We start from the raw sequence: 22,022 nt of genomic DNA on the forward strand, positions 1-22,022 counted from the left end.
TATAATTAAATTACATATTAAGTATTTCATATGTATTTATATAAATTAATTTAATTGAATAAGCACTCTTTTGAGGTCCATAATTTGTTCTTGTTTGACAGATGAGAAAGCTGAAATGTAAAGATTCTAAGCAATTTGCCTTACTTCACACAGCTAGGAAGTATCAAACTGGATTCAAACTTTGAATTCAGCACTAAGATTCTACTTTCATCCAGTGTGCTATACCATCTACCTAGATTTTTAGAAGAAAAAAATATAGAGACCCTCCACACTACTACTTTCATTGGAATCACCACCACTATCACCAGCAACTAGAATGCGATGTTTAGGACCATTTTCAACAATAAGCTGCATCACTGTTGCCAAGCTGTTTGCCACTGTGAACACTTTTTTAACGGCAAAACTTGAAGTCAATTGCAGGGTGTCTGGATGCAGGATGATCTGTGTTATCTAAAGCATTCAAATAGGCCAAAAGCCACCTGGAATTCTCTGATACCCATCTCGATTTTCCTGGCATAGCTGTCAGTTCACAGTTGGTTTTATTTTTACTGTCTATCCTTAGAATCTTTGCAATCAAGTTATTTTAGACAATTGATGATAAAGTACTACTCAAGTCACGATTTTGGATGATTTGAGGCACTTATTTATTTTTATCTCTTGGTAGACTTTTTCAATAGCCTATAAGCTTATACATATAAATGACAATCTGGGTTGAGTACATTTTCACTGCCCTTGACAAGCTCACTGGACCAAAAGACCTCTAGCCTGGGTGGGAATAAGCATGCTGAAATGTCTAAATTACTTAATCATATTTCCTCTCAATCAGAAATGTGAGTTCTCACCAGGCTTGTTGAATGCAATTGGCCATTTTAGTTAAGGCCCATTGAAAGGAAAGGGAAAATAACATTTTAAAGAATAGATGAGTAATCGTATTGTTGTCATACCTGCACCCTCAGACAGGCATTTTTGATTGTAAATTTGGTGGAGCTGAGGGAGAAAAAACAAGGAGACTAGGGATAGTCTAGGGAAAAATATATTTTTATACACAGTATGTTATATAACATACATATTAAAGGAAAGATAAACCCATCTGAATGGAGAGCTCCAAAGAATAGCAAGGAGAGATATGAAAGCCTTCCTAAGTGAACAATGCAAAGAGATAGAGAGAAAAAAAAAGAATGGGAAAGACTAAAAATCTCTTCAAGAAGATCAGAGATACCAAGGGAACATTTCAGGCAAAGATGGGCACAATAAAGTACAGAAAATAGTGTAGACCTAACAGAAGCAGAAGATAAGAAAAGGTGGCAAGAACACACAGAAGAACTGTACAGAAAAGATCTTAATGATCAGGATAACCATTATGGTGTGATCACTCACCCAGAGCCAGACATCATGGAGTGTGAAATCAAGTGGACCTTAGGAAGCATTCTGACAAGCAAAGCTTGTGGAGGTGATGGAATTCCAGTTGAGCTATTTCAAATCCTAAAAGATGATGCTGTGAAAGTGCTGCACTCAATAAGCCAGCAAATTTTGGAAAACTCAGCAGTGGCCACAGGACTGGAAAAGGTCAGTTTTCATTTCAATCCCTAAAAAGGGCAATGCTGAAGAATGATCAAAACACCATACAATTGCTCTCATTTCACATGCTAGCAAGGTGATGCTCAAAATCCTTCAAGCTAAGATCTAACAGTATGTGAACCGCGAACTTCTAGATGTACAAGCTGAACTTAGAAAAGGCAGAGGAACCGGATATCAAACTGTCAACATCCACGGGATCATAGAAAAAGCAAGAGAATTCCAGAAAAATAACTACTTCTGCTTCATGGACTACACTAAAGCCTTTGACTGTGTGGATCACAAGAAACTGTGGAAAATTCTCAAAGAGAAGGGAATACCAGACCAGCTTACCTGCCTGCCCCCCACCCCACAAGAGAACTGTATGCAGGTCAAGAGACAACAGTTAGTACTGGACATGGAACAATGCACTGGTTCAAAACTGGGAAAGGAGTGACAAGGTTGTATATTGTCACCCTGCTTATTTCACTTATATGAAGAGTACATCATGCAAAATTCCAAGCTGGATGAAGCTAAAGTGGAATCAAGATTGACAGGAGAAATATTAATAACCTCATATATGCTTATGACACCATCCTAATGGCAGAAAGTGAAGAGGAAGTAAAGAGCCTCTTGATGAGGGTGAAAGAGGAAAGTGAAAAGACTGGCTTAAAACTCAACATTCAAAAAATGAAGATCATGCCATCCAACCACATCACTTCATGGCAAATAGATGGAGAGACAATGGAAACAGTGACAGACTATATTTCCTTGGGCTTCAAAATCACTGCAGATGGTGACTGCAGCCATGAAATTAAAAGACACTTGCTCCTTGGAAGAAAAGCTGCGACCAACCTAGACAGCATGTTAAAAATCAGAAACATTCCTTTGTTGATGAAGGTCTGTCTAGTCAAAGCTGTGGTTTTTCCAGTAGTCATGTATGGATGTGAGAATTAGACCATAAAGAAAGCTGAGTGCTGAAGAATAGATGCTTTTGAACTGTGGTGTTGGAGAAGACTCTTGAGAGTCCCTTGGACTGCAAGGAGATCCAACCAGTCAATCCTAAAGGAAACCAGTCCTGAATATTCACTGGAAGGACTGATGCTGAAGCTGAAACTCCAATACTTTGGCCACTTGCTGCAAAGAACTTACTCATTGGAAAAGACCCTGATGCTGGGAAAGATTGAAGGTGGGAGGAGAAGAGGATGACAGAGGATGAGATGGCATCAAGTTGGCATCACCAACTTGATAGGCATGAGTATGAGAAGGCTCCAGGAGTTGGTGATGGACAGGTGAGCCTGGCATGCTGCAGTCCATTGGGTCACAAAGAGTGGGACATGACTGAGGGACTGAACTGAACTCAGCTCAGTGAGTTCCCTTTTCCCGGGGAGGATAATTGACACTCAGAGAGCCTAAATATGGAAATCATTCAAATGTACATGTTAAGTAAATAGCAAAGATGAAATTATACATACAGATCCTTTGGCTCCACAGTGATGATCCTAATCTATATACTATACTTTCTCCACATCCCTGACACATCTCAGAATTTTTCAAATTGTGCCTGATGCCATCTATATCAGGCTCACCTGGGAGTACATGCTAAAGCACCATTTCTACAGTCTTTTACTCACTTTTCAAATTAGAGTCTCTGGGAAAAAAGGAAAAAGTGAGTGAAAATGTTAGTTGCTCAGTTGTGTCCAGCTCTTTGTGACCCCATGGACTGTAGCCCACTAGGCTCCTCTGTCTATGGAATTCTCTAGGCAAGAATACTGGAGTGGGTTGCCATTCCTTTCTCCAAAGGACTTTCCCTACCCAAGATTGAACCCAGTTCTCCCACATTGCAGGCAGATTCTTTACCATCTGAGCCACCAGGAAAGCAAGTCCCAAAGATCTACATTTTTAATTTACTCCAAAGATGACTTTTTAAAAAATGGTACTATTTGAGAACTGGTGTGGCTTACAGGTAGGCTTAATACAACAGAAAGACTGTGATGTCATAAATCAGGTGACCTGGGTTTTAATCCCACCCTGCAATGAACAAGTTACTTTACCTTGTTGGTCTATGTAATCCCATTTGTAAAGAGACGGTATTAGATCAGATGCCCACTGTAACATTTTGTAAGTGTTTGAAATAGATCCCCACAATACCAGCAATATTAGTTCAGTAAGACTAATTGTTTACAGTGCTGGCTACTGTATTTCAAAGAGACTTTCACTCTGTGGAATAGAGTCAAAGTTGGCCAGCACCACAGCCAGTCAAGAGCACGTGGGTCCTTCCCTGGCTTTCAGCACTCTTCTAGGTATAATTAAAGATGGGTGAGTGGGTGAGTGAGGGCTGCCATTCCAAACATGCCACGGTTGAAGCACAGAGGCAGATTCTTCTAACCAGCAGTGTATTTCATGGGAGACAGGTGATATTTTCTATTTGAGAAAGCAGGGACTTTTAGAACTGACAGCAACAGCTCCCTAATCTATTTCAGCTAAGAGGTAATCATTTCCAGTCTCAGAAACCATTCCTGCAAATCCAACAGCACGCATTTCATTTGTGGCTCACACAACTGTACTGGCCTTTATAAGAGAAGTAAATAGGTCCTCAGTGGCTGCTTTGTATTGCCAATTAGCTAATCTGTTGGCAGAATCTTGCATCTGCATATGCAAATACACGTTTAGCAACACACCGTAGTATGCTGGGACACATTTCATTTTGCAGGCATTATTTTGGGAGCCTGGAAGAAAATGCAGTCTTTATTTTAATTTGTAGTGACTTGTCCAGTGTTTTCCATACCAACATGTTTACTAAACAGGTGTTTGATATGTAGGTCCCAAAATAAACAGCTAATGAATATTCAGGTATGATGAATGCAATCAGAAAAAGAGCCAAGAATAGACCATCAGAGTGCAGACTCCTACATCCCATCTGTAACCATTAGGATAACAGGACTACATTGCCACTAGTGAGGCACAGAGTCATTCATTTAACAAATAGCTATCACTGCACATTATGTACGAGCTACTGAAATAAACAGCAGTTTTTAATTTCAAAGAGGAAAAATTACCTGAAAGTAGAGAACAATTGCTTAGCAGTATTTAGTCAACAAATATTTATTGAGTACATACTTCGTATGTGTGAGATACTGATACAGGCACTGAAGATTGAAGCAACAAATTTTTTTTAAGTGCTAAAAATCATTTTCCTTGCAGAGTTTATGTCTGAGGAAGACAAACAAAGATTAAATAATTATGAAATGTAGAGTATGATAGATGGTGATGAGTACTAAGAAAGGATGGAAGGAAGGATGGAACAAAGAAGAAAAGAGTGGTGCTGGTGAAAGGAGACTGACTTAAGATCAGGAAAGTCCTACCAGAAAGATAAAAATTAGAATGTAGATTTGATAAAGATAAGAAAGTGAATCATGGGGATGTCAGTGGGAACAGTGTTGTAGGCAAGGAAAATTGTTAAGTGCAATATGTTAGATGCGTGTCCAGTAAATTTGAAGAATGGATGGGAGGCTTCTATGGCTAACATAGAATAAACTTTAAGAAAGGAGTCAGATAAGAGCATGCCCAATCATGTAAGGTTTTATAAACCGTAAGAAAAAGTCTTTGACTCTGAGTGAGATGGAAAGCCACAGGAATTTGAGCAGAAGGTGATATCACTGAACTTTTATTTTAAAAGAAAGACATTAGCCATTGAGCTGAAAGTAGACTAGAGCAGAACAGGGCAGAAGAAGGAAGTCCAGTGGGATGGGTGTTGCTATTAACAAGTCTATGAATGATGGAGGCATGGATTAGGGTAGCAGTGGTGAAGTTGGTGGGATATGGTTGGATTTTGGATGTTTTACATGCAGAGCTAATATGATTTCTTGGATCACCTAATTTTAATTTTGGAATACTATATACCTGTATGTAAAGCATAAGTGTAACATCTACAGAATAATGTAAACACCAGGTATCCCCCACCCAAGTTAATAAACAGAACGTTACCAGCACTCTAGACGTTCCACATAGTTAGCACACTGGAAGAAAGACTGGGTATGCTAAGTAGAAGCAAGGGAAATATTAAAGAGACCCAAATCAAACTTTGTTGTTGTTGTTCAGTGATTCAGTTGTGTCAAACTCTTTGTGATCTCATGGACTGCAGCATACCAAGCTTCCCTGTCCTTCACTATTGCCCGGAGTTTGACTTATAAATCAAAGTTATAAAGATGAAAATTAAGGTCTTAAATAAAAAATTCACTAGGTAGGATGAACAGTAGAATAGACATTGCAGAGTAAAAGAGGGATGAACTTTCTAGATGATGTCTTTAATGAAAAGGAATGGAACTACTTTATTGAGAAATATGATGGATATCTTCCAATAGAAGTAAAAACTATTCCTGCAGACTCTGTTTTTCTTAGAGGAAGTGTTCTCTTCACAGGAGAAAACACAGATTCAGAGTGTTACTGGCTAAAGAACTAGATTGAAATGATTCTTATTCAGTCCTAAAATCCAATCACAGTGGCTACAAATGCTAGAGAGCAGAAGAAAATTTGGGCCAAATATTTACTGTAAACTTCTGATAATCTAGAAGGTATGGTATATGAGTTATGTGACTTTGGCTACAGAGGAGTCTCTTTTTAAAGGACTGCTGGCACTGGAGCTTCTGCTCACTTGGTTAATGTCAAAGGAATAGACAGAGTAGCAGGAATTGCTTTAATTAAAAATATCATAGAACAAAAGATCCCGTTCCAGGCTATTCTGTTCTAGTGGTAGAACACAGTACCGTAACAGCTTGAGGTGAAGATCATAAAAGGATGCCTTTGAACATAGAGAAATAGAGTTTTTATCAGTATCTAGATCTGTGGTCTGCAATAGCTATAACATTTATAACGTGTGAAGGACAATAGTGGTTAAGAATCTAAGACTTTTAACTGTACCGAAGTGCGCAGCAGCACCACTAATGATCATAACTGGTTCTTGAAATCTTCTTGACCCTGGTACTAAAGACTAGGATATTTTAGGTAGGAAGTTCCACTACTGAGAACTCAAAGAGCTGTAGGTTGCTTCCAACCTCATCTTAGAATTAGTCAATCTGTTGTTTTGTTGTTGTTCAGTCACTAAGTCATGTCCAGCTCTTTGCAACCCCATGAACTACAGCACACCATGCTTTTCTGACCCTCACTATCTCCCGGAGTTTGCTCAAACTCATGTCCATTGGGTCAGTGATGCCATCCAACCATCTCATCCTCTGTCACCCCCTTCTCTCCCCGCCCTCAATCTTTCCCAGCATCAGGGCCAATGGGATGGTAAAAATATAGTAGCTTAAAAGAGACTGTGGAAGGTGAAATAAAGGAAGGTGAAAAAAAAAAAACCAGAAAAAAAAATGGAGTATTGAAAATGCTTTCTTTGGTTTTGGTGAGAGCTTTGCTACAGAAAATAGCAAGGTAAAATACTTGAACTTTTCTTTCAAGTATAGTCAGTTTTAATTACTTGGCCTTGGGATTAATGTTTCTTAGGATCCAGTTACTGATTCCAACAAACGACCCAGTAAGGGCTGATTATCTTTGCAAAGGACACCAGCAGTGCATTTTGTTGCATTTAAAAAAAAAGTAAAGGATACCCTGAAGAATGAGGTCAAGATTTTCTCCATACTCAGTCTTCAAGAATGAGATGACAACAAAAAGCTATTCATTTGGTGGAGTAAGAAAAAATGCAAAGCTCAGTATGGAATTAGCATCTAATTAGGCTTTAAGACTGATATATATGTGTATGGATACAGATACATGTATACATGCATAGATCTGTGTGGTTTCTCTGTGTTTTATGATACATTGCAGTGAAATTATTCATTAGTTTATGAATATATTGCCCTTTCATTTTCCTTCAATGTTTAGGTGATCTCAAATTGGGAAATTCCACATTTAATCATGTAAAAGATTAATACTAAAGTAAGTTTTTTGGCCTTTGCCAATAAATAGTAATTCAATCCAGTATTGATCTTTTTACAAGTAACAGAGCTGAAAAACTTCTGTATATAACTGAAGACCATAAAATAGACTTGCATAAAATTATCATGACTGTTTCATGTTTATACTCAGCTTACATTTTTGTATAAGCAAGATTTTATAAGATATATTTAAAGTTTCAATGTTTTAGCAATCTTTCCAACTTTTCCATGATTTTTAGGAATACAAACTTTTAAGAAAATAATGAAACTAAATTACTGCCTTTTGCCATTAGCCAGCAAATAAAATATGGCCATAACAAAACTGGGTCATTGTACAGTTTGAAAATTATGTCAGGACATATCCAACAGAATTACTAACCTCGATGCCTCCTGTAGAATATATGTTAATATTTCTACATTAAAGAAAATAATGGCTGTGACTAGAAAGCCAAGTCACTACATAGTGATTATATATGCTGGCTGTGATATCCTACCACTGAGACATCAAATTTGAAATGCAATTTTTATATGACAGAAATTGCTTATGGCTCTAATATGCCAAGAGTTTAAAGAGATAATGTTTTTTAGAGAGAAATTCTGCTTCCACTATAGATTATATACATAAATGTAAAATTTGACAACAGTAAAAGCAGTGTGTTTTAAAATAATTGAACTTCTGAATTTATTTTTCATATTCTATAGTCAATATGACTACAATGAATTACTGAAATGATTAGTAAGTGTACTTATTTTAAATGTTGTGATCCTGTTATATTTTTCATTAAGGTTTTAAAAAATTAAACTGGATATTAAATTAAAAAAAAGATTAGTGAGCTTGAAGATATAGCAATAGGAATTATTTTAAATAAAATAGAGAAAAAGTACTGGAAAAAATAAAAAGCATCAGTGAGCAGTGGGACAACTTCATGTGCCTTTGTATATAAATATTTAGAATTAGTCTCCACAGAGAAGAGAGTAAAAAAAGAAAAATACATTAGAAAAAATAGCTGAAAATCTTGCAGAGTTGATAAAAAACTGTATACCCACAGATACAAGAAGCCCAACAGAACCCAAGCATGACGTATGGGCACTGCCACATGTAAAACAGATAGCTCGTGAGAACCTGCTGGATAGCACAGGGAGCTCAGCTTGGTGCTCTGTGATGGCCCCGGTGGGTAGGAGGTATGTATGTATACTTTTAGCTTATTCTATTTTTTTTTGCACTGCAGAAACTAGCACAGCATTGTAAAGCAACTATACCCCAATTATAAATAAATAAGTAAATAAAAATTTTAAAAGGAAATACAAAAAAACTTATCTTTGTTCTTCTGGATATAACATGTCTATTTGCATCAGATGATATGAAGATTTTCTTTCTTCACTAGTTTCAAACAACTTGACTAAAATGCAGTTTGGTTTAGGTTCTTTCATATTTTTTGTTTGTTATAAGTATTTTGCATAATTAGTGATTATTTTGATTGCTATAAATAAAATTTTGCCCTATAAGAATAGACACATTGAAAGTCCTAACACTCAGTAACTCAGAATGTGACCTTATTTGGAAATAAGGTCTTTTCAGAGGTAATCATTAAAATAAGGTCATTACAGTGGGCTCTAATCAAGTATGGTATCTTTATAAAAAGTAGAAATGTGGACACACAGACAGGAAGGCACAGAGGGAAGACAATGTGAAGACATACAAAGAGCATGTGATGCAGAGAATTGGGGTGATGTATCCACAAGTCAATGAATGACAAGGATGGACAGAAACCCATCAGAAGATAGGAACAAGCAAGGGGGGATTCTCCTCTGTGTTTCAGGGGAGAAGGGCCTTGCTCACACCTCTTCATTCTTAATAGCCTCCAGGCATTAAGAGTATGTGAGATCCTGGAAGAGCACTGAAACAAGTTAGACCAGAGACAGGCAGTCCCCAGGAAAGTTGGACCACTGGATGTTCTTGCCTATTCTTTCCCTCTCCAGGGAGAAGCCAGGAACTGAGGCCTCTCACTTATTTGTTCTGCGCTAGAAGGGCTGCAGTAAGGAGCTACATGCTGCATCAAACCACCGTCTCTGTTCTTACCAACCTTCCAGTGGCTGGACTATGTTTGGTTCTTTTAGTACACTGAGACAAACAAGACAAAAGCCAGTCCTTGAGCAGCTCCTCTAAAAGTTGGTGCATTTGCCATGTGGTCCAACTCTCTTTCCCTTCCCAGGGAAAAGCTGTGAGTTGGGGTTTTGCATGCCCTTACTCTGTGCTAAGCCAGATAGAGAGTTTATGCAGAGTGCTAGCCCAAATCACCATCTCTGTTCCCGTTCTTGCAGGTAGAGCATCCTAGGTCCCCTAAGGGTTACATGACCGTCAAAACACAAGCTAGTCCTTCAAGATCTCCTGGAAAAGTGGAAGTAATGGACTATAGCCCAACTCTTTTCTTCTCCAGTGAGAAGCTATGAGATGCAGTGTTTCCCTCTGATCAGTTGCCACTATACCAGAGGTAGGGATTTGGCAAGAAGGTGTCTAAAATTTCTCATCTGGTTTCAATGGGTCTGATTTTATACTTTCCCAAGGTGTAGGAACCTCTCAACTAGCTTCTGGATTTCCCACCAAGGGAATTTTTCTCTGAATGGTTGTTGAATCAGCATGTTTATGGGTAGAAGGAAACTCCAAGACTTACTCATTCTCCCATTTTACTGACATTATCCTCTAAGAGCCGATGTTCTTAAGCAGCTCTAATTCACCACATAGAGTATCTAAAAATATTTAAGGAAACTGTAATTTTCTGCTAAGCATCCTAAAGAAGTATTGACAAGACTATTGGAGTACAGATTATTATTGCCAGTCTAATTCCATTTCCTATTCTGTGGAAATCCAGAGAAAATCAGATTACAAACCAGTAACATGTGGGAAATGTTTGGAAAGGGCCTAGCAGGGCATGCTCACTGTTTGAATTCTAGTTATGTAGCATTTGGCTATACTCTAGTTGGCAAATACACTTTACAAAAATGACTTTATTCTCCTTAAGCAGGAGGCAGTGGTATACTGATGTGTGTGCATTCTTCCCAACTTCACTTTCAGTGACCTCATGTTTACAGCTTGAAATCAGCTATGATGGGAGCATTACATCATGGAAAATGGCAAATGTTATAGATCAGGGATTTTCTTTTTTCCTTTGGAAAATCAGCTGTTGAAGATTTACCACTACAATATTTGGAAAACTGTGAGTCTAAAACACTATGAACTGTGGATGTTGAGACAGAATTTGATCTGGCCCCTGGGGACACAGACCCTGACGTGAAGATTTTTATAGCATGTTGTATATAGCATCTTTTATTTTCTGTATTTTAATGCTTTGATATCTCTGCCCTTGCCAACGCTGGAAGGGTTACCCAGTTTCTAAAGACAGTAAAACATGCAAACCTAACAATCCAGAACCCATACCTCCAGCTACTTGTCCTAACTACCAGGGTCAGGTACCAGGCAATTAAGGGCAGCCTCTATGACCCAGAACCCACTGAAATTATCACAAGACAGCCAATACTAAGCCTGTAGGTAACAAACTATCTTCCTATTGACAATCAATTCCTGACTGTTGGCCTTACCATACCTAAATCATAATAAAATCTCTATGAAAACAGCAGTTCTTTGGGAGTTCCCTGGTAGCCTAGTGGTTAGGATTCCAGGCTTTCACTGCTGTGCCCTTGGGTTCAATCCCTGGTTGGGGAACAGAGATCCTACAAACTGAGTGGTGTGCCCAAACAATCAAACAAAAAACCCTACAGCAGTTCTTTGAGAAATGCTCTCAAGATAAACACATTTGAGGAAGAGATAGAAATAAGGTTGGAAAGAGAGAGGATTTACCTATGATTGAGTCCCAAGAAAGGCCTGAGTCAACTCCACAGAAATGGGAAGAAGTGGGATGACCCTTCCATGTGGTTCCCTTTAAGGCAAGGGGCCCAGGTTTCATAACCCTATATTGATCAGGGTAGGGTGCATCCAGACCCTAGAGAGGGGCTTGTCATTGGGCTTTGAAGCGACTCTTTGGCTGAGAGCATCACCCAGAGAGGGATTCTACTATTTGCTGTTAGTCATCAGTATTCTTGGCAGCTGAGGGAAGCTGTTTTGTTCTGAGAGATGGCTGGGGAGGTGTACGCCTGCATGCACTACCTAAATGGAGGATACACTCAACTACCAAATGCCGTCTACCTTATACAATTCATGAGCTTTCTGACGGAGACAACATCATTGAGGAGAATAAATGCTATAGCTGAAAAGGTGCTAAAAGTTCATGTCAAGACTCAGATATGTCCTTTCAACCCTGGCAGAAAAATGAATGTAAAATAAATTAGCCATTTACAACTTTGCAAAACCTAACATACTGTGAAGATTTATCAACTGGACCATGAAAAAATATGGACTCTATTCAACAAAGCAATTAAAAATGAACTCTGGTGCAATTGAAATCCAAATAAAATAAGCTTCCAGAGCAGAAGAAATGCAGAAATAGGAGTTTGTTGGATCTCTCTTGCTCTCTTCCTCTCCCTCTCTCCTTTAGAATTCCATGTGTTAACTTATAAAACTGCTAGTTTGCTGAATAGGATAAGGCAACTGACAATGGCTAATAAAGCTCCTCATCCCCCAAGAGGAGGGAATACAAAAGCATGTAGCCAGTGTGGATTCTGAGTGGATTCTGAGCCGCAGGGTGAGTCCAAGGAAATTTTCTATTATTTCCTGGTTGCTTTCTTTCTAGAAATTAGAGAATAAAGGTTGTGAAATCCACAATCACCATTCTTTATTCTACTAACTGATGATAAAAATAAAATATTAGAAAGATATCACAGTTGAACTGCAAAGTTCTATGGATTCTTCTGTCAAATAAATGGAGACAAGCAGAAGAGAATGGGCCGTGTTCAAAGAAAAGCGAGCAAATGTGTACAGAAAAGGCAAACACCCAGATCTCATGAGAATTCAAGGAAACTACTGCAGATGAAGAGAGGGAGCTAGGCAGGGGAGCAGAGAGAAGTGAAGACACTTCACCATGAAGAGTTGAATATGTGGAGGCTTCCCTAGGGACACATCTTCTTTAGATAAAACACATTGTTTAAGTGCAGAGGCTTAGTTGCATCTTGATGCTTTTCTTCCACACTATTTCAAATATCTCTGTACCTACAGGGTCCCTTACTTGGATCTGCACAATCCAGGACACATTTATTGTGCTGGTCCTATTTTTAATGAAAATGAAAGTGAACATTTAGTAGTTCAGTATATCCAACTCTTTACGACCCCATGAACTGGAGCCTGCCAGCCTCGTCTGTTCAAGGGATTCCCTAGGCAAGAATACTGGAGTGGATAGCTATTCCCTTCTCCAGGGGATCTTCCTGACCCAGGGATTGAACATGGGTCTCCTGCTTTGCAGGTAGATTCTTTACCATCTGAGACACTAAGGAAGCCCTATCCTTGCTTCACCGTGAGGATACAAAATTCACTATTAAAAATAGCTAACATATTTTGAGCATTTACTATAAACTCAGCAAAAATCTCTTTAAACTGTCACTGCAGTTCTTTGGTGAGGAACTTACTATTATTTCCACATTTGGATGAAAAAGCTCAGGAACATTAAGTAATGTGCCCATGGGTGTGAGTCTGTAAGCTGGTAAAAAAGATTAGAACCACAGTCAGTTTAACTGCAGAGTTTGAACTTTAAATCTTTCTTCTGTCTATTGTTTAATCTATAAGGAGAGATTCACTATTACTAATAGGATTCAAGAGAAAGGAGAAATTGATATTGTCATTGAATGATTAGCTGGAATTAGAGTTAAAAACGATATCTTTAAGGAGGGAAAATATTTCTATGAAGACATAAATTCAGAATATTGTATTCTGTTCCAAACAGCTAATGCAAAAAACTGTGTGCTCCCTCCTGTGTATAGGCATACTTGGGGAACACAAGTGGATACTGTATCAGGAATTAATAGAAGACAGGGTTAAGGCAAATTATTCAAGCTCAATATATTCACTTTTCCCTTTGTTTTAGTTACTGGATTTTCTAACCAGAGGAGTCTTGGTTCATAGCCCTTAAGCATGTCCCTAAGAGACAAACTTTCCCAAAGGAGATAAGAAACAAGATAAAGTTATTGTCTTAGAAATTACTGATCCTTAGGGTTATCTCTCCTCCCTGAATCTCCCAAAATATTCCCAGGCCTGGTGGTGCCACTCAGGAGAGCCAGAAATCAGGTTTTCAATCATGCTAGCCAAATCTCTGACTTAATTGCTTACTCAGACCATCCAATGTTAAAAAGGTTGGGGGTCATTTTGACTGGGGCATTCTTTAGCTAGCCTGAGTGATACAAAGGGATTTTTGGAGTCTTGACGAGGGTACGGGAGTAGACCAATATGTCATCCTAACTTCTGATGTCCTTTCTGGGCTGCCTTCATGTGGGTCACATGTCCCTAAATACTACAGACAATCCAGCAAGGAGAGAGAAAGAGAATATTTGAGGCAGTTCAAATTACAGACTAGAAAGTCGCGGAATGACTTTTACCCCACACAGCATCTCTGCTGTACTTTATCTCCTCATGCATGCCTACTGTCACTTCAGTCGTGTCTGACTCTGCAATCCCGTGGACTGCAGTCCGCCAGACTCCTCTGTCCATGGAATTCTCCAGGCAAAAATATTGGAGTGGGTTTCCCTGCCCTTCTCCAGGGGATCTAGGTATTGAACCCACCTCTTTTATGTCTCCTGCATTGGCAGGCAGGTTCTTTACCACTAGTGCCACCTGGGAAGCTCTTTATTTTCTCAGAATAAACACACACACACACACACACACACACACCCCAAATCTAATCTTCTACTTAATAGGTAAAAGGGTTAAATTTGTTCTCGGCAAACTATAAAAAGCAGCGTCGAGGAGAAGTGAAACCGACATTTTTTTATTGCTTCTCCAACATTTATCTCCCCAAGAGTACCACTTTCATAGAAGCCTAGTCTTTTCCTGTTCTCAGCATGGGTTTTTAATGGAATTGATATCATTCTTTAAAGCAATTATCCTGTGGCAATCCTCTGGTCACAGAAATTGCTTAATGGATGAGTATGAAACAGTAGCAGCACACATAATTACCAAAGAAACACTTATTCCTAGAAGAGAGTAGATCCTAAAAGTTCTAAACACACACACACATACACACACACACACAAACACATACAAGGTAACACTGTGAGATTACAGATGTAACTAACTTTATTATGGTAAATACATCTATATATGTGTGTGCGTGTGTATATATACATATATACATATATCACATTGTACATCTTAAACTCATACAATGATATATTTCAAAGAGAAAACCAGAATTTAAAAACATACATGCACTCCAATGTTCACTGCAGCACTGTTTACAATAGCCAAGACATGGAAGGAACTTAAATGTCCATTGACAGAGGAATGGATACAGAAGAAGTTGTGTGTGCATGCTTAGTTGCCTAGTTGTGTCCAACTCTTTCCTATCCTTTGGACTATATCCCACCAGGTTTCTCTGTCCCTAGGATTTCCCAGGCAAGAATACTAGAGTGAGTTGCCACTTCCTTCTCAACCAGGGATTGAACCTGCCTCTCCCATGTCTCCTGCATTGGAGGCAGATTCTTAACCCACTGAGCTTTCAGGGAAGTCCTGTGGTACATATATACAATGAAATATTATTCATCCATTAAAAAGAATGAAATAATGCCATTTGCAGCAACATGGATGGACTTCGAGATTGTCATACTGAGTGAAGTAAGACAGAAAGGGAGAAATACTGTATGACATCCTTTATACACAGAATAGAAAAAAAAATGATACAAATGAACTCATTTACAAAACATAAACAGATTCACAGACTCATGGTTGAGGGGGAGGAGGGGAAGAGTTAGTGAGGGAGTTTGAGACTGACATCTACACAGTGCTATATTTAAAATGAATAACCAGCAAGAACCTATGGTATAGCACACGGAACACTGCTCAACGCAATGTGGCAGCCTGGATGGGAGGGAACCGTGGGGGAGAATGGATACATGTATATGTAGGGCTCAGTTGTTCTGCGGTACCCCTGAAACTATCACAGCATTGCTAATTGGTTGTACTCCAACATGAAATAAAAAGATATTTTTTTAAAAATGACATTCCCTCAGCTAGCTTACATATCCCCACTATAATCAATCATTGCACTCTCTACTTTCTGGTTTAGAAGCCATATCATATTTTGTGTTTATTTATACATACATGGATATAATTGTGTGATACCTTGACTATCTTACTAAACTAAGCTTATCAAGGGATAGGACTTTACATGTTTATTTTCATGTCCTCAATGCCTAGCACATTGCCTAGCACTTAGTAGACATTGAGTAAAGTGCTTTTTTTTCCCCCCTGATGAAATGACTACATGTTTCTTATATTCTGAAGTATATTAACTGATTATATAATGTTTTTTATATATTTTTAGAATAAAGGCAGGATTAGGAACAGTGTAACTCTGAACTATTTCATGTACATTCTGGGCACACCCAGGGGTATTATTTTCTTCCACTTCCATTCTGGCCACCTGGCCAGCAGAGCTCAGAAAAAGGCATCTGGGGCAGAATGGGATGATCTACCAACCTCTGGGCCCAGCCCTTGGCCTTTCTGCTGTTGCTCTTTGAACCTGACTTTAAGCACTCAGGGTAAATGAATTATTCTCTTCCTGTTTAAGCACTTCTGAGAAAGAACAGCTGCAAAGCCGGATGAATCCTGGAAGATCAAAACAAGACTGGATATTCTTGCTGGCTTGTCAGGCCCCATTGCAGAGCTTGCTAAATGCCGGCTGGCATTTGATTACGTTCAGCACAGCCCCCAAGGAAGCATTATCTCTGATTGTCATTTTGAAAGCAAATTATTTTAAACAAAATTCTTCCTTGCCTTTCATTGTGAACAAATCCAGTCCGTCTTTGGCTACTCTATCCTTCGCTGTTCTGGTCAAATGCCACTGCCTGTTCCAAAGAATGACTCTTCAATACTATTACTGATAGACGAGTCAGAACAGAAACTGTCCTTTTCTTCTTTCTACCCTCTGGAGCCATAAATCATCTACTCATCCCAGGTGATTGCCACAGACAGTCCACTTAAAGCCATATTTCATGATTTAAAAGGTATAATATTTCTTCAACAGACCATTTCTAACCATTCTCCCTGCATTCCAGGGACAACTCGACATTTTTTCTTATTTTCAAAGCACCTAAGGGCGCACCAAGTAAGTTGTGAATATTTCCCCCAGCCTCTCCTTTCCAGAGACAGCAAAGAAAATTACCACACTGGACTTGAACAAGAACTGTTGACTGAGGAACAGTCTGCAAGCTAGACAATCTGTGGTTTTAGGAAGAAACCTAGGTTGCTTTCATTTCATTTAGGAAGAAACCCAGGTTTCGCCCTTCAATTTTCACAATATCTGCTAGGTGAAATTTGACTTTAGATTGAAAAAGAGTCTTAAATGGATTTGTCCTTGAATCTCAGCTGTTAAAAAAGTCTTACAATGTCCACTTACTTTAAGAAAACATAAATTCTATAATTTAGTATGGAGGGGATTTTACTTTTGCTTTTCTAATAAATTACACATGCAGCTTAAAGGATGGGGAGGCTTTTACATGAGGAGTATCCTCAACAGGCATGCACAACAAAATATATTTTGCTGCTTACCTAATCTGATTTTATGTTAAAACCTTTAATTTAATTTTCCGATTAATATCCAAAACTTGACTGTGCACAAAATGATACAACATTAAGAGTGACTTTTACGGAATTTAAATTCCATGTTCACGCCACTTTCACTCATTCATATCAAGAAAAAAAATTTCAAATTAAGTCAAAGACAGTATTTAGGCATGGATGAGACATAAGACTAAAACCAAAGCAAATGTCACTTGCTACGAAGAGTCCCACACTCTGTAAGCACCCTGCAATTTCTCCTCACTGATTTTGGAAATGAGGGAATTAAGTGTTGCAAAGGAAATTGTCATCATATGTGCCCAAGAAGGCGTCTTCCAATTTGTTTCATTTATGCCAGGTTCCCCTTTTGCACCATCTTAAATCTCATTCACTGAACTAAAAAATCTTTGTCAGTGTGAAGGTCATTAATTTTAATTAAATGGAAATCATTTTTCTTACACTTGCAAGAAAATGAGGATTAGTCTCAATAACTTTCATTAAATAAATAGAGCAAATTAAAATTTATAATGTATCTCTAGATAGATCTAAAACAGTCTCATCAAAAGCCTATTAGTTGACAAGGAGGGAAGTGTCTAAGTGGATTATGGTTAAAAAAAAAAAAGTACACTCAGAATCTTGTTTATTCCTCTTTAGTACCCCTTGCCTGCTCCTCATTCTATACTACTCTTCAATATATACATAAGGAAAACTATTTGACGAATAGCACTTCATTAATTACTGAAACTCTTCATCTCCCTTTTACAAAGAATTAGCATTACATCACAAAGAAAGCATAATGAATATGTTATTTTATCATGAACATTAAATTACTCATTTATAATTCAGTATTTCTAAAACACTTGTCATTTATAAGGCAATCCTGAGTGCTCACTGGAAGGACTGATGTTGAAGCTGAAACTCCGATATTTTGGCCACCTGATGCAAAGAGCTGGCTCATTTGAAAAGAACTTGATGTGGGAAAGATTGAGGGCAGGAAGAGAAGGGGATGACAGAGGATGAGACGGTTGGATGGCATCACTGACTCGATGAACATGAGCTTGGGTAAACTCCAGGAGTTGGTGATGGACAGGGAGGCCTGGCGGGCTGTGGTCCATGGGGTCACAAAGAGTCAGACATGACTGAGCGACTGAACTGAACTGAGAGAAGATTTCAGAGTAAATTATCTGAGACTTCTGTTTTGAAAAGGTCTAATTTTTCTAAAAGTGAAAAAAAGTCAAGATTTGAAAAGGTTAAATTACTTACACAAGATTATAAAGGAAAAGTCTGTTTCCAGGTCTATACATATGAAAAGACAGTTTTCTCTACCCAACTTTTTGTATGAATTGTTTGAAATGACTACTGTGGAGAATTAATATAGGGTGAAATTGTTACTGAGAATATAAATGTCAGAACTAGGTAGGATCCATTTGGTTTGGGAACTCTTCTTTCCCTTCTCCTCCCTCTCTCTCTATTTTCTCCCTCCCTCCCTCCATTCTTCCTTCCTATTTTATTCATCATGGGGAACCAATTTTCATGAGAGGGCCCAGAGATGCTGCTGGCTCAGCCTTCTCTCACAGGGCTTTAAATGTGGGTTGCCTTTCAGCTATCTGCTCAAAAGTTACATGAGAAGGTGTACAACATTGTTAATTATTGGGACTTCCCTGGTGGTTCAGCTGGTAAAGTGTCTGCCTGCAATGCAGGAGATGTGGGTTCGATCCCTGGGTCAGGAAGATCCCCTGGGGAAGGAAATGGCAACCCACTCCAGTACTCTTCCCTGGAAAATTCCATGTATGGAGGAGCCTGGTAGGCTATAGTCTATGGGGTTGCAAAGAGTTGGACATGACTGAGCAACTTCACTGGTTAATTTTTAGAGAAATGCAAATCAAAAACAACAGTGAGATATCACTTCACACCAGTCAGAATGGACATCATCAAGAAATCTTACAAATAACAAACACTGGAAAGGATATGGAAAAAAGGGAACCCTCCTACTGTTGGTGGGAATGTAAATTGATAAAAACACTATGGAAAACAGTATGGAGGTTTCTTAAAAAACTAGAAATAGAACTACCACAAGCTCTAGTAATCCCACTCCTGGGCATGTATCTAGAGAAAACCATAATTCAAAAAGACACATTCATCCTATTGTCCATTGCAGCACTATTTACAAGAGTCAAGACATGGAACTAACCAAAATATTCATGAAAGAATAAATGGATAAAGAAGATGTTGTCTATTTATATAATGGACTATTACTCAGCCATTAATAGGAATGAAATAACGCCATCTGCAGCAACATGGTTGGACCTAAAGATGATCATACCAAGGGAAGTAAGTCAGAAAGAAAAAGACGAATACTATATGATATCACTTACATGTAGCATCTAAAATGCAAAACAAATGAACATGTCTATGAAACAGAAACAGACTCATAGACATAGACAACAGATTTCTGGTTGCTAAGGGGGAGGGAGAATGGGGGAGAAAAGTCCTGGGAGTTTGGGATTAGCCTATATAAACTATTATATAGGACCTGCTGCTTATCTATATAAATTTTTTTCTACAGAAAAAAAATATATATATAGAGAGAGAGATAGATAAATAAACAACAAGGTCTTACTGTATAGCATAGGGAACCATATTCAGTATCCTGTGACAAATCATAATGGAAACTTAAATGAAAAAGAAAATATATATGTATAATCGAGTCACTCTGCTATACAGTAAAATTTAACACATTTTAAATTAACTATACTTCAATAAAATTTTTAAAAAAGAAAGCAGGGACTGTTTCAACTAAACTGTCCAATTTCAAATCTCCACTGTTTCTTATCAGGCACATAAGATTAGACAAGCTAGTTAATCTCTGAGTTTTGGGTTGTAAGAATTTAAAACTAGGATAATAATGTCACTTTTATTGAGTTATCTTAGTGATAACTACATGTTAGTCCACACAAAGCATCTTATCTCTGTGCTGAGCAAATAGTAAATACTCAGTACATGTATATCTTTACTAATTTCAGAAAGGTGTTGGGCTGGGGCTGGCTTTTCCACTTAGGAGGAGCCAGTCATTGGAAACATTACCTAACCAATCTGTTTTTTCTTTAGTTTAAAAATAGAATTTGAAAAGAGAATCCACATAATAGAGCTTTTGTGATTAATAAAATGACATCATACTGAACGTGGCTAGGTTTCAATATCTATCAGTATGGCTTTTCACATTTCACTTTAAATAAAGTTCAGTTTGTGAGTTTAGTTATACAAATTATGTTACTAATTAAAGAGCCATATTAACATTCACAAATTCAGTGGCTTTAATCTCTTTTACGAAATACGGAGGAATTTTGCAAGCAAAATAAAAAAAACTGTATTATTAAATGAATCCAACACACTAACATATTAAATGATGAATCATCGACTCAATGGACATGAGTTTGAGCAAACTCTGGGAGATAGTAAAGGACAGGGAAGCCTGGCGTTCTGCAGTCCATGGGGTTGCAGAGAGTCGAAAACAACTCAGCAACTGAATAACAACAAGATAGAAGGGGAAGCATTTTAAAATTTAACACTCAGATATAACCAATTTATTAATTAAGGTCTAGTTGAGATCTTGACTTTTTTACCATTACTTTTGAAGATACTAAGCCAAAAGATTTTGGTTTTTAGGCACATTTTGAATTCGTAGACTGGAGTTAAATGTGACTGAGCTTCAGTGGATGAAAGAGAGGGAATTACCACCCAGCATCTTCTATAAGAGTGTGTTTTGGAACTTTTGGACCTTTGTAAATATGAAAATTAAGAAATGATATCTTGGGGTGGCCCACGATGGCAGAGGAATAGGTTGGGGAGACCACTTTCTCCCCCCAAAATTCATCAAAATATCATTTGAATGCTGAGCAGCTTCCACAAAACAACTTCTGAACGCTGGCGGAGGACACCAGGCACCCAGAAAGGCAGCCCGTCCTGTTCGAAAGGAGGTAGGACAAAATACAAAAGACAAAAAGAGACAAAAGATTTAGGGACAGAGACCCATTCTGGGGAGAGAGTCATGAAAGAGGAGAAGTTTCCAAACAGTAGGAAACCCTCTCATATGTGGGTCTGTAGGGAGTTTTGGAATCTCAGAGGGCAACATAATCAGGAAAAAAAAAGAAAAAACAAACCAAAAACAAAAACCCCACAGAATACGTGCCTAAATGCAGCTGCCAAGGGAGAAGTAGCCCAGACGCTCGCTTTCGCCACCAGTGAGCAGGGGCTGGACAGGGAGATGCAGGCTGCACGATCAGTGCTTAGGGTGAGGACTGGGCCTGAATGCCCTGTGGACAATCTGAGGGCGCTAACGTGAGATAGCAACCCAAACTGTGGGATTGCCAGAGAGGGAAAAAAGAGAACTTTCCCACGAAAAACTCTAACACTCAGCCTGACCTGCTCACAGAACAAAGGACTGCACGAATACCAAAGGAGAGCTAGCCAGCAGTGTACAGGCTCCTCCCCCCACCCTGCCAGAGGCAGAGGCAGGCATGCAAAGGCCAGAGCCGAAAGGCAAGGGGCTACTCCAGTCTCTGCCCCAGAGACCAGCATCCTCCACCAAATCGTGAGCAGGCTCCCAGTTGCCAAACACATCTTCCTGGGATCCTGGACAGCTGTCATCTGCCAGGAGGGTCGCAGCCTGAAATCAGCTCCCCAGAGGAGACACATGTCACACCTGAGACGGTGCTCTTGCGGTGCACCCGGGAAACCAAGTGGCTGGGACCAGGGAGGTGATTAAGACGCACTGCCCACCTGAGACAGTGCATTCACCAAGCACCTGGTCACCTGAGCTGCTC

At 38.8% G+C, this 22,022-nt stretch overlaps 1 pseudogene; it reads left to right on the plus strand.

Moving 5' to 3' along the window:
• Positions 1 to 5,839: 5,839 nt before the first annotated feature.
• LOC122440827 lies at positions 5,840 to 21,541 on the plus strand (annotated as a pseudogene).
• Positions 21,542 to 22,022: the final 481 nt, after the last annotated feature.

The sequence above is a fragment of the Cervus canadensis genome, chromosome 4 (genome assembly GCF_019320065.1).
Source record: "Cervus canadensis isolate Bull #8, Minnesota chromosome 4, ASM1932006v1, whole genome shotgun sequence".
Lineage (NCBI taxonomy): Eukaryota > Metazoa > Chordata > Mammalia > Artiodactyla > Cervidae > Cervus > Cervus canadensis.